The sequence below is a fragment of the Camellia sinensis genome, chromosome 5 (genome assembly GCF_055761805.1).
Source record: "Camellia sinensis isolate YWXY chromosome 5, ASM5576180v1, whole genome shotgun sequence".
NCBI classification, from domain to species: domain Eukaryota; kingdom Viridiplantae; phylum Streptophyta; class Magnoliopsida; order Ericales; family Theaceae; genus Camellia; species Camellia sinensis.
The window spans coordinates 136,899,880-136,910,867 of record NC_138965.1 but is presented as its reverse complement, the minus strand read 5'-3'; positions in this window follow the sequence as shown (position 1 = coordinate 136,910,867).

Genomic DNA, 10,988 nt, shown 5'->3' with positions numbered 1-10,988 from the left:
TACACCAAGATCAATAAAATCTAGATTCAGAAGAATCTCATTCTTTATTAATATTTTTAACCTTTCTCTGGAAATATGTCCCAGCCTTTTTGTGCCACAAGTTAGAAGAATTTTCATTTATTAGACTATGTTTAGTACCAACATTATGATGCAGGGTAATGAAGGTTTCAGCAAATTGGTCATCAAGCTTTAATTTATACAAACCATCATGAAGTACACCAGAACCAACCAAAGAGGTATACTTAAAAAGGCTGAAACTATTATTGCCAAATATAAAAGAGTAACCATCAAGATCAAGTTTAGACAATGAAACTAATTTTCGGAAATAGAAGGAACATAAAAGGTTTGCGGTAAATCTAAATAATGACCAGTATCTAGAAATAAACGATAAGTCCCAACAACTTCAATTGGTGCTTTGACTCAATTTCCCATGAATATGAAGTTCTCACTTGGGTTTAAGTTCTGCATTGAAAGGAATCCCCGCATCGTATTGGAAACATGAGTAGTAGCCCCAAAATCAAGCCACCAAGTATTAGAAGGAACTTCAGTTAGGTTTGATTCGAAACATACATAAATTAAATTATTATCTTTCTTTTCAAACCATGCCCTACGTTTAGGACAATCTTTCTAAAAGTGTCCATTTTTCTTACAAAAGTGACATTTGTTATTGTCCTTTTCCTTCTATGAGCCTGAGAATTTAGAGCAGACTCACTTGCCTTAGGTGGTCCATGCATTATGCCCTTTTTAAGCTTCCTCCCTTTCTTTTCGGCACCTTGATTTATGAGATGAATTAAAAGTTATCCCAATTGCTTAAGTCTTGCCTTTTCTTGCATAAGCATACTGGTCAATTCATTTACATTCCACTTATCCTTTATAGTGTTATAACTAATTTGAAATGGCCCATACTGAAGAGGCAAAGAATTTAGAACAAACTGTACAAGAAAGGAATCATCTACATTCATCCCCAAATTCTTTAATTGAGCAGCCAAATTGGTCATTTCAAGGACATGCTTGTAACATGCCCCGGGAGTACCCGCGCACATTAAATAGTTCGGACTCCCGAGATCTCTTTGATCTAGTAACATGAGTGCAATGTGAAACATAAACGAGAGTTTACATTTGGCAAATTTTAGAAAATCAATTTTATTGCAAAAAAAATATTTTGCCAGAAATGGATTGCGTCATCAGATCTCAGAGTCACCACCTAATATTTTGGGGAATTAGGAAACCCATGACTCGTGCCAAGGCTACTGTTCGTCATAATCAAAGTTGTTTCGGTTCGGAACCTTAGGTATAAGAGGGGAAAGTCATTAATTGAGCACCCCCGCTCACCCGATCAAAAGATTGGCCTTTACTAAATCATGATATGAATTTTATTTACTTTCTATGTTCATATTCTGATTATTTAATAAATCCTAAAAAAATCACTATGTGAAGCATACAAGTATAGACTATCTCACCCACTTTGGAACAACTTGATTTCATGTAATTTTGAAAAAGTTGTGAAGATGTACAATTCAAATAAATTGAGTTTACAAACATAAAAATCAACATTATTCCAAATTAAGCGACACAACCTCTATCTACTAGCATTCATAGAGTTATATCACATAAGCAAATAGCCTCATGGTAGAATGCTAAAAATAGTAAGAAAAACACACACAAATGGGATACTAAAGCATAAAAACTTACATGTTTGACGTCCCACGAACAAGCTACAAAATAAAATTAGTAAAACATGTATGATCTTATATACAAAATCTTAATGCAATTCACTCATGAGATGCAACTAAAGATTCAACTTCTAAGATATGACAAGTGAATCATCTCAAGAATATGAGGTAGTGCATATAATCACATAGGAATTGATTAAATCCACAAAATGCAAAATTAGCCAAATCAAGATGCATTAAACATGGATACAAAGCATGGATGTAATGAAAGACAAAATACAATGTGTATTCACAGATTAAGAAAGCAAGTAAAAGAACGGGATAGAGAGAAGCGGGGCGGGGAATTATTACAACACTTGAAAGAATAATTACAAACCAAATTAGAGAGGGATGAGGAGAATATTACATCAAAATAAAAATCTCACAAAACACTCAAAATAAAAATAAATAAAATAAAAGCTTTATGTTCCTTGGAACCATCGGCGAAAATTGGTCAACATTGGAAGATTACGCCATCTTGTCCGAAAGAAGCTAACCGACCGGCCAACTAGGCCTAGCAAAACCTATTTTATTACGAAATCAAGAAAAAGAACAAGCAAGAAATATATAGGTGGCTCAACTATCCACTACTGGTTCGATTAAAAATAAGAAATAAATATAAAATAAAAAAAGTGCAAACTTACAACAAAACTAACATGAACCTAAAACAAGAAAACAAATATAAGGTAGAACATGCAAGATTACAACAAAATTAATATGAGACCTAAGAGGGAATAAAAATAACCACAAGAATTATGTGGGTCCAGGCATTGCCATGTGGCATGGTTATGGATTATCATATATATGACAGTTATCAAATTCTTATCAAACACTGCATTAGTGTTTTATGTTATGCAAAATTCATCAGGATATGAAATCTTATTGATATAAAAGTCCTGTACAACCCGAGATTGTTTGGGATAGGACTTCTGGAACATTCAAATTACTTGAGACATAAGTCGTTGGATATTATAAATAGGCAACACCTTTATGGGTTGAGGTACGCAATTTCTCTTTATGAATTACATCATTAAATATTTTGATAATATTGGAGGACTGACTTGGGCATCGGAGGACCCCGGGCTACGGCTGGAGGTGTTTTGTCTTGCAGATAGCGATAGCGCGGTGGTGTTGATTCATCTTCTTCGTTGGATTTCTTTATTAACAAGTACGTGTTTTTCTTTGCCCGTACAATTAGCGCCGTCTGTGGAAAACGATGAAATTCAACAAAGATAATTAATAAACCATGTTGCTTCTAGGCTCGGTGTAAAGTTAATCGTACACATAAGAGGATTGACACAACTCAACGGAGGAAAAAGAAATAGATGAGTTGCGATATGGTTACATAAATCAAAGTATAAGTCATGGCAAAAAGATAGTAGCTTCCTAGCCAAGATATTATATGAATTTTTATTATTTACGTAGTATGGATTTTATGCATTATTACTCTGCGGATGAAGATATTTTATTGTGCTAAATTTTGATCATCTATGGAGCACAGAGTTTATCCATTATTATTCCGACCACGAATACATGGAAGGTCAAATTATTATATCATATTTTTATCTAAAAATATGAGTTTTTATAACAAACGTGGATGAAGACTATTATTTGGGTCAAATATGCTGAGATGGAGTTCGCATTTTATGGATCATGGGGGCAATATGAATTACACTACCTTTTGGTTACAAATTTTATCTCTTTGCCAAGTTGGTTTGGGCAAGAGATAAATTGGCAGGTTTGATCAACTTGAAAAATCTTTATCGAGCGGGTTTTTGCTTGGTGAAGTAGATTGGCAGGTTTGACCAATTTTGAAAAATCTTTATCGAGCGGGTTTTGCTTGGTGAAGTAGATTGGCAGGTTTGACCAATTTTGAAAATCTTTGTTGAGTGGGTTTTGCTTGGCAAAGTAGGTTGGCAGGTTTGACCAACTTGAAAAATCTTTATCGAGCGGGTTTTGCTTGGTGAAGTAGATTGGCAGGTTTGACTAATTTTGAAAAATCTTTATCGAGCGGGTTTTGCTTGGCAAAGTAGGTTGGCAGGTTTGACCAACTTGAAAAATCTTTATCGAGCGGGTTTTGCTTGGTGAAGTAGGTTGGCAGGTTTGACCAACTTGAAAAATCTTTATTGAGCGGGTTTTGCTTGGTGAAGTAGATTGGCAGGTTTGACCAATTTTAAAAATCTTTGTAGAGCGGGTTTTGCTCAGCAAAGTAGGTTGATAGGTTTGACCAACTTAAAAAATCTTTGTCGAGCAGGTTTTGCTTGGCGAAGTAGATTGACATGTTTGACCAACTTTGAAAATCTTTGTAGAGCGGGTTTTTCTTAGCAAAGTAGGTTAGCAGGTTTGACCAACTTGAAAAATCTTTGTCGAGCGAGTTTTGCTTGGCAAAGTGGGTTGGCAGGTTCGACCAACTTTGAAAATTTTTGTAGAGCAGGTTTGTGGTTTGTCCAACAGTGGGATTCCTTGCCGAGCAAGTTTTTCTTGCCAATAAGCAAGTTGGTGTTTTGGTAGTTCCTAACAAGATTAGGCATTCTTGAAATAAGTCCTAACAAGGTATTTTTGGAATAAGTCCTAACTAGGTTAGGCATTCTTGAAATAAGTCCTAGCAAGGCTAGGTGTCATGACCCAAACCCACCCCTATGGGTTTAGCACCGTAACCGGCCAATAATCCGAGATTACTGAAGTTCTACTTAACAGTAATAACAGTAATACAGAGTACAGGGGCTGGCGGAAGCCAAAACAGTAATTAAAAGATGTCTAATGAGCTGTGACAGTCTGTATGCAAAAAGACTTTTCATATATATTCACATATAGAAACAAAACAGTATATACATACATACATACATACATACATACATACATACATACATACATACATCATTTACAGGCGTTCAGGTTAGGGACCAAATCCCTACCATAACAGTATAGTACGGGTGCACATGTCAGTCTATACAGTGTTACAAAACCAGATACAAAAAGGGGGAAAACTAAAACACCCCAAAAAGCCCTAGCTTGAAGGACTTGGAACCTCGCAGTGAGGCACGGTGGTTGGCTTTGACAAAACGGGAGCTTAGCCCGACGCTCCTAGCAACGGTCTGGTGCCTATACACCTACATATATATATATAAGCAGTGAGCTAAAGCCCAGTGAATAACATATGTGTAAAGAGGTTAAGAATGAATGTCCCTTCAGTATTGAAAACAGCCATTTATCAGTATATCAGTCGTTCAGTTTGTGGCTCATAATTCATGCCATAACAGTCATTCAGAAAATATAATAGTCATATGTGGTACATCCGATAGCAAAACAGTACAGTAGGTCTTAACAGACCGAGCAGTCAATGATGACCATCAGTAATGGTTCTAAACATGGGAACCGACAGAGATCTCTGTAACAGTAGCAGTAACAGTTCAGTAATAGTAAATTGCTATGGATGTCACGAATACAGTTCACAAATAGGACAAACATTCATTCAGTAAACAGTGTCATTTCATAAAGCAGTACAGTCATTGTTCAGAAAATAATCTCAATTGAACATATCTTTACAACATTGTTACTCACAGAGTTCTGGACTACAGATAAGCTAGTACGCGTCCTCGGATGCCAACCCTACACAGTTACAGAGTGAACACACACTACGCTAACAGTTGGGAAATAATAACTTAATCCCTATCTTGACTCGGTGTGGTTCTACATCAATATCCTCATTAAGATACCTTAAACTAGGCCTAGGAATGCCTAGGATGGAATGAGAATGCAAAGATGCACTTTAAAACACTTTTCAGAATTTTCAGAAAACAGAGTCCATGCTCGAGCGTGGATTTCCTCGCTCGAGCGGACATACAGACAAAGGTTCCTTGCTCGAGCGTCACTTTCCCGCTCGAGCGGACTGTAAAACATGGCAAAAGTACTGGATGCACGAAATTCACGCTCGACAGGCATTCGACCCCCGCTCGAGCGTGAGACACAAGTCCTCGCTCGAGCGTGCATTCCCCCGCTCGAGTGGACTGTAAAAACATGCAAAGTACTGGATACACGTATTTCACGCTCGAGCGGACTGCATGAATTCAGTAGGCACGCTTGAGCGTGGAATCCCCCGCTCGAGAGTGAGTCCAAAATCTGGAAATTCCAAATTTGAACCTCAAGCTTAAAACTCAATTTTAATGCACCAAAATCGATCCTCTTGGGCTAATTTTCTGGAAAACACTTCAAAACCCATAATATTACATGTTTCAAAGGTCAATTTGAGAAATCAAAGCACAAAGGTAGTTCAATGAAACACAATTCCAACCCAAAATCCAATAACATGAAGATTGATACAAAACTCATACATGCATGAGTTCTAATGAATTCAAAGCTTCTAAAACATGCTCCAAAGAGCCAATTCTTGCAAAAACATGGTGAATCCATGGATCAAGACCAAAAATATGAACATGCATGTAGCAATTTCCATGAAAACAACTCAAAACTCAACAATAGGACCATACATGCAAGAAATCTTACTCAATTCAACAATTTAAGCCATATTTTGGATCTGGACTTCAAAATTAACATGGACCATGCAAGAAGTAATTCAAACTATGAACAAGAAGGTAAATTCTCTACCTTAGGTCTTGGATTACAAGTGTAGAGGCTCAATTATGTAAATAAACCTTCAATTTCTTCTAATTTCAAGCAAGAATTTTAGATAAACTCAATTTCTCTCTCTCTCTCTTAGTCGGTTTGTAGCTCTCAAAATGGCTGATGAAGTGATAAAGCAAACATAAGGAAATCAAACAAATGGCTCATGGAATAGTCCACTAAGTGGCACTCTTGTAAATAAGTCCAACTCTTGTAAATTTACCATTATTAAATCTAATTTAATCATACCCAATCACATTTCAATTAAATATACCATAAAATTATAGAAATTCTAACGAGCATTAAACATTAGTCAATTTCAGATTCGGCTGCCGATAAGGCCTTCAATTAGCAGTTTAAACATAAAACATAAACAGATAGTTCACTGACAAACAGATAGAAATGCATTCAAACTAATACGTTCAATCAATCAGTTCAGGATTTCAGTCAATCAGTTAGTTAACATGCTTAATCATGGATTAGCACTAATCAGTGGTGAGGGTTGTCACAGTCTCCCCTCTTTATAAAGAGTTTGGTCCTCCAAACTCGAATTACCTTCATTTTGGAAGAAAACAGGATTCAGTGGGAACAGTTCAGGATATCTCTTGATCATATTATCTTCTCTCTCCCAAGTGGCATACACGCCACCATGGTTTTGCCAGTCAACTTTCACTAACGGAATCTCTTTATTCCTCAACTTCTTGATCCGTCTGTTTACAATCTGTATAGGCCGTTCTTCATAGGTGTAGTCATCACTTAGCACTACACGGGTAGGCTTAATCACATGGAAAGGATCCCGAAGGTATTCCCTTAACATTGAAATATGGAACACGTTATGCATATGCTCCATTTCAGGAGGAAGCGCTACTTGATACGCCACCGGATTGATTTTCTCAATAATTTCATACGACCCGACATATCTCGGCGCTAGCTTACCCTTGACTCCAAAACGAGTCCGCCCCTTCATCGGTGTCACTTTTACAAAAACATGATCACCTACTTCATACTCTCTGTCTCACCTTCGGACATCCACATAACTTTTCTGTCGGCTTTGTGCGGTTTTCAGTCTCTGTTGAATCAGTTTCACTTTTTCTGTGGTTTTCTGTACAATTTCGGGCCCAAGCAAAGGCCCATCTCCAACTTCTGCCCAGCAGATCGGAGATCGACATTTCCTGCCATATAAAGCCTCAAAAGGTGCCATACCAGTGCTCGAGTGAAAACTGTTGTTGTAGGCGAATTTAGCCAAAGGTAGATGACTTTCCCAATTTCCCTGAAAATCAAGAACACACATCCGCAGTAAGTCCTCCAGAGTCTAGATGGTTCTTTCTGACTGACCATCTGTCTGAGGATGGTATGCTCTACTCAATCTCAGTTCAGTACCCAAAGCTGTTTGTAGGCTTTGCTAGAATCTCGATGTAAACTTCGAGTCCCTATCAGAAACAATAGACGCAGGCACTCCATGCAATCTCACAATTTCATCAATATAGAGTATAGCCAATTTGTCCGCATTATAAATTGTTTTGACAGGTAAGAAGTGAGCAGATTTAGTCAATCTATCAACAATAACCCAAATTGAATCCATACATTTACTGGAGCGGGGTAAACTAACGATAAAATCCATAGTGATATGTTCTAATTTCCACTCCGGTATAGGTAAGGGTTGTAGTAAACCTGCAGGTCGTTGATGTTCGGCTTTAACTTATTGGCAATGAAGACATTTTGACACAAATCAGCAATCTCTTTCTTCATTCCTGGCCACCAGAAATTCAATTTCAAGTCTTGATACATTTTCGTATTTCCTGGGTGGATGGACAGTTTCGAATTGTGGCCCTCTTGCAGAATTCTTCTTTTTAGTTCAGGATCATTCGGTACACACAATCTTCCCTGAAATTTCAACACATTACTTTCAAATTTGAAATCCGGCTTCGGTTTGGATCCCGTTCTTCGATGATCTTCTTCAAGAAGTCATCATGTTACTGTTTCTGTTTAATCTCTTCAATCAGTGCCAGTTGAGCAGAAATAGCAGCTAAGGTTCCACTTTGTTCACGCAAAACGACCTCAACTTCAAATCTTTCAAGGTCACATAGCAACTCTTTCTGTTCGGTGAGTAAACAGGCTAAATTTCTAATCAATTTCCGACTTAATGCAATGGCAACGGTGTTGGCTTTCCATGGGTGGTACAAAATTTGCAGGTCATAATCTTTTATCAGTTCTAACCATCTCCGCTGCCTCATGTTCAGTTCTTTCTGTGTGAAGAAGTATTTCAAACTCTTGTGATCTGTATACACTTCACACGTCGCCCCATAAAGATAGTGACGCCAGATTTTCAATGCAAACACCACTACGGCAAGTTCTAAGTCATGGGTCGGGTAGTTCTTTTCATGTGATCTCAGTTGTCAGGAAGCATACGCAATCACTTTCCCATTCTGCATTAAAACACATCCCAAACCCTTATGAGAAGCATCACTATATACAATATAACCATCTGTACCTGAGGGTAAGGTGAGAATCGGTGCAGTCACTAGGCGAGTTTTCAACTCTTGAAAAGCTGATTCCCTCTGATCGGTCCAGTCAAACGATATCCCCTTCTGAGTCAGCTGTGTCAGTGGTAGGGCAATTTTGGAGAAGTCTTTGACAAACCTTCTGTAATACCTGGCTAAGCCTAGAAAACTTCAGACTTCGGTAACATTTGTCGGTCTAGGCCAGTTCACTACTACTTCAATTTTCTGTGGATCAACTGAAATTCTATCCTTACTGATCACATGCCCCAAAAACATCACACTGTCTAGCCAAAATTCACATTTAGTTAGTTTTGCATAAAGTTTCTATTCTCTTAGGATCTGTAGGGCAATTCTCAAATGATGTTTATGTTCCTCCGTGCTTTTGGAATAAATCAATATGTCATCTATGAATACAACAATAAAGTCATCAAGGTATGGTTTGAAAATTCTGTTCATAAGGTCCATAAATGTAGCAGGTGCATTGGTAACTCTGAAAGGCATAACAAGAAATTTGTAATGTCCGTACCTCGTTCGAAAGGCAGCCTTTTCAATGTCCCCTGTCTTGACTTTTAACTGGTGGTATCTAGATCTCAGATCAATTTTGGAGAACACTTGGGCACCCTGTAACTAGTCAAATAAATCATCAATGCGAGGCAATGGATATTTATTTTTCACTGTTACCTTGTTCAGTTCTCGGTAATCAATGTAGAGTCTCAGTGAGCCGTCTTTCTTCTTTACAAACAAAACTGGAGCGCCCCACGGTAAAGTACTGGGCCTGATGAACTTCTTATCTAATAACTCTTGTAGCTGAACTTTCAGTTCTTTCAATTCAGTTGGTGTCATTCTGTAAGTAGCTTTAGATATTGGCTGCGTACCCGGAATCACATCAATGGTGAACTCAATTTCCCTATCAATCAAATCCCCTGGCAGATCATCTGGAAAAACATCTGACTATAGGAATACTGTTCACATCAGTTTTATCATCAGCGGGTACAGTCAATACAGAACATAGATACCCTTTACACCCCCTTCTAATCAGTTTGAGAGCTTTCATGGATGAAATCAGATATGGGGGAGGTACTACTCCTACTCCGTTAAACACAAATTTAGGCAGTCCGGGTAGACAGAAAATAACTTGTTTTGTTACACAGTCTATGGTAGCATGATATTTTGTTAACCAGTCCATTCCTAATATCACATCAAAATGATCTATATTCAATGGTAGTAAATCAATATACAGATGGGCATCCCCAATAATAATTTCACATGCAGGGTACATGTAAGCACAAGTCATGGATCCCCTAACAGGTGAAGATACAGCTAACAGATAGTTCATGGGTTCCAATGGTCTATTCAATTTTCACGAAAAAGCATGCGATACATATGAATGTGTAGACCTCGAATCAATCAAAACATACGCATTTTGAGCACAAATTGAGAGTATACCTGACACGACGGTCTCGGTATTTTGTACGTCTCCCGGTACGAGTGCGAACACTTGGCCTTGCCTCATAGGCTCTTTCCCAGTAACTTTAGGGTTGGGTTTTGGTGCAGCAGTTGATGCTGCGGCGCTGGCTGCAGCTTTACTATTGCCCGGAGGAGTGGAAGGGCAATCTTTAACCATGTGGCCCACCTTGCCACACCTGTAACAAGCACCAGAGACTTTATAACAAACCCCCTTGTGTTTCTTACCACATTCAGAACAGGGTGGTATAGAACCACTTCCTTGACTGGAACTGGTTGTTGACCCTGTATTCTGCTTCTTATTCGATGAATTATTTCTGCCTTTCTTGAATTTAAAACCCCGTCTCTTACCACGCCATTCAGACGCTGGTGTTTCAGTCAGTTTCAATGCTTCAATGTTCGACTCAGCCATTATTGCTCGGTCAAGAACATCCACATACTTAAGTAGTTTCAAAACATTAATTCTGTCAAGAATTTCCACATTAAGGCCGCTTTCAAACTTCCTGGCCTTCTTGTAGTCAGTGTCAACCATGTGCAGTGTATATCCGGCGAGTTCAGTAAACTTTGACTCATACTCAGCCACGGACATGGTACCTTGTTTCAGTTGTTCAAATTCTACACTGTGGGAAGTATTTCTCAAAGAAGACTCTCTTAAATTGAGCCCAAGTCATAACGGTGTCGGTGTCACGGA